This window comes from Triticum urartu, chromosome 1A (genome assembly GCF_056163025.1).
Source record: "Triticum urartu cultivar PI428250 chromosome 1A, HENAU_Tu73, whole genome shotgun sequence".
In the NCBI taxonomy this organism is placed as follows: Eukaryota; Viridiplantae; Streptophyta; class Magnoliopsida; order Poales; family Poaceae; genus Triticum; species Triticum urartu.
Genome location: NC_141873.1, coordinates 305,681,481 through 305,685,344, shown reverse-complemented (window position 1 = coordinate 305,685,344; position 3,864 = coordinate 305,681,481).

Below are 3,864 nucleotides of genomic sequence, written 5' to 3'. Positions count from 1 at the left end.
AGTCTGTACAAAACCAAATGCTTTGATCACATTATCAAAGCGTTTATTCCAACTCCGAGAGGCTTGCACCAGTCCATAAATGGATCGCTGGAGCTTGCACACTTTGTTAGCTCCCTTTGGATCGACAAAAACTTCCGGCTGCATCATATACAACTCTTCTTGCAGAAATCCATTCAGGAATGCAATTTTGACATCCATTTGCCAAATTTCATAATTATAAAATGCGGCAATTGCTAACATGATTCGGACAGACTTAAGCATCGCTACGGGTGAGAAGGTCTCATCGTAGTCAATCCCTTGAACTTGCCGAAAACCTTTTGCGACAAGTCGAGCTTTGTAGACAGTAATATTACCGTCAGCGTCAGTCTTCTTGAAGATCCATTTATTCTCAATTGCTTGCCGATCATTGGTCAAGTCAACCAAAGTCCATACTTTGTTCTCATACATGGATCCCATCTCAGATTTCATGGCTTCAAGCCATTTTGCGGAATCTGGGCTCACCATCGCTTCTTCATAGTTCGTAGGTTCATCATGATCTAGTAGCATGACTTCCAGAACAGGATTACCGTACCACTCTGGTGCGGATCTTACTCTGGTTGATCTACGAGGTTCAGTAGTATCTTATTCTGAAGTTTCATGATCATTATCATTAGCTTCCTCACTAATTGGTGTAGGTGTCACAGAAACTGGTTTATGTGATGTACTACTTTCCAATAAGGGAGCAGGTACAGTTACCTCGTCAAGTTCTACTTTCCTCCCACTCACTTCTTTCGAGAGAAACTCCTTCTCTAGAAAGTTTCCGAATTTAGCAACAAAAGTCTTGCCTTCGGATCTGTGATAGAAGGTGTATCCAATAGTTTCCTTTGGATATCCTATGAAGACACATTTCTTCGATTTGGGTTCGAGCTTATCAGGTTGAAGTTTTTTCACATAAGCATCGCAGACCCAAACTTTCAGAAACGACAACTTTGGTTTCTTGCCAAACCACAGTTCATATGGCATCGTCTCAACGGATTTTGATGGTGCCCTATTTAACGTGAATGCGGCCGTCTCTAGAGCATATCCCCAAAACGATAACGGTAAATCAGTAAGAGACATCATAGATCGCACCATATCTAGTAAAGTACGATTACGACGTTCGGACACACCATTACGCTGTGGTGTTCCGGGTGGCGTGAGTTGCGAAACTATTCCACATTGTTTTAAATGTACACCAAACTCGTAACTCAAATATTCTCCTCCACGATCAGATCTTAGGAATTTTATTTTCTTGTTACGATGATTTTCAACTTCACTCTGAAATTCTTTGAACTTTTCAAATGTTTCAGACTTATGTTTCATTAAGTAGATATACCCATATCTGCTTAAGTCATCTGTGAAGGTGAGAAAATAACGATATCCGCCACGAGCCTCAACATTTATCGGACCACATACATATGTATGTATGATTTTCAATAAATCTGTTGCTCTCTCCATAGTACCGGAGAACGGTGTTTTTGTCATCTTACCCATAAGGCACGGTTCACAAGTACCAAGTGATTCATAATCAAGTGGTTCCAAAAGCCCATCAGTATGGAGTTTCTTCATGCACTTTATACCGATATGACCCAACGGCAGTGCCACAAATAAGTTGCACTATCATTATCAACTCTGCATCTTTTGGTTTCAACACTATGAATATGTGTGTCACTACTATCGAGATTTAATAAGAATAGACCACTCTTTAAGGGTGCATGACCATAAAAGATATTACTCATGTAAATAGAACAACCATTATTCTCTGATTTAAATGAATAACCGTCTCGCATCAAACAAGATCCAGATATAATGTTCATGCTTAACGCTGGCACCAAATAACAATTGTTTGGGTCTAATACTAATCGCGAAGGTAGATGTAGAGGTAGCGTGCCGATTGCGATCACATCGACTTTGGAACCATTTCCCACGCGCATCGTCACCTCGTCCTTAGCCAATCTTCGCTTAATCCGTAGTCCCTGTTTCGAGTTGCAAATATTAGCAACAGAACCAGTATCAAATACCTAGGTGCTACTGCGAGCATTAGTAAGGTACACATCAATAACATGTATATCACATATACCTTTGTTCACCTTGCCATCCTTCTTATCCGCCAAATACTTGGGGCAGTTCCGCTTCCAGTGACCAGTCTGCTTGCAGTAGAAGCACTCAGTTTCAGGCTTAGGTCCAGGTTTGGGTTTCTTCTCTTGAGTAGCAACTTGCTTGCTGTTCTTTTTGAAGTTCCCCTTCTTCTTCCCTTTGCCCTTTTTCTTGAAACTAGTGGTCTTGTTGACCATCAACACTTGATGCTCCTTCTTGATTTCTACCTCCACAGCTTTCAGCATTGCGAAGAGCTCGGGAATAGTCTTATTCACCCCTTGCATATTATAGTTCATCACGAAGATCTTGTAGCTTGGTGGCAGTGATTGGAGAATTCTGTCAATGACTCAATCATCTGGAAGATTAACTCCCAATTGAATCAAGTGATTATTATACCCAGACATTTTGAGTATATGCTCACTGACAGAATTGTTCTCCTCCATCTTGCAGCTATAGAACTTATTGGAGACTTCATATCTCTCAACCCGGGCATTTGCTTGAAATATTAACTTCAACTCCTGGAACATCTCATATGCTCCATGACGTTCAAAACGTCGTTGAAGTCCCTCGAGTAGTCATCAGCTTTGCTCTGCGAGACGTTCATAACATCTGGTGTTGCTCCAGCAGCAGGCCTGGCACCCAGTGGTGCTTCCAGGACGTAATTCTTCTGTGCAGCAATGAGGATAATCCTCAAGTTACGGACCCAGTCCGTGTAATTGCTACCATCATCTTTCAACTTTGCTTTCTCAAGGAACGCATTAAAATTCAACGGAACAACAGCCGGGCCATCTATCTACAATCAAACATAAACAAGCAAGATACTATCAGGTACTAAGTTTCATGATAAATTTAGGTTCAATTAATCATATTACTTAAAGAACTCCCACTTAGATAGACATCCCTCTAATCCTCTAAGTGATTACGTGATCCAAATCAACTAAACCATGTCCGATCATCACGTGAGATGGAGTAGTTTCATTGGTGAACATCACTATGTTGATCATATCTACTATATGATTCACGCTCGACCTTTCGGTCTCCGTGTTCCGAGGCCATATCTGTATATGCTTGGCTCGTCAAGTATAACCTGAGTATTCCGCGTGTGCAAATGTTTTGCACCCGTTGTATTTGAACGTAGAGCCTATCACACCCAATCATCACGTGGTGTCTCAGCACGAAGAACTTTCACAACGGTGCATACTCAGGGAGAACACTTCTTGATAATTAGTGAGAGATCATCTTATAATGCTACCGTCAATCAAAGCAAGATAAGATGCATAAAAGATAAACATCACATGCAATCAATATAAGTGATATGATATGGCCATCATCATCTTGTGCTTGTGATCTCCATCTTCGAAGCACCGTCGTGATCACCATCGTCACCGGCGCGACACCTTGATCTCCATCGTAGCATCATTGTCGTCTCGCCAATCTTATGCTTCCACGACTATCGCTACCGCTTAGTGATAAAGTAAAGCATTACAGCGCGATTGCATTGCATACAATAAAGCGACAACCATATGGCTCCTGCCAGTTGCCGATAACTCGGTTACAAAACATGATCATCTCATACAATAAAATTTAGCATCATGTCTTGACCATATCACATCACAACACGCCCTGCAAAAACAAGTTAGACGTCCTCTACTTTGTTGTTGCAAGTTTTACGTGGCTGATACGGGCTTAAGCAAGAACCAATCTTACCTACGCATCAAAACCACAATGATAGTTTGTCAAGTTGGTGCT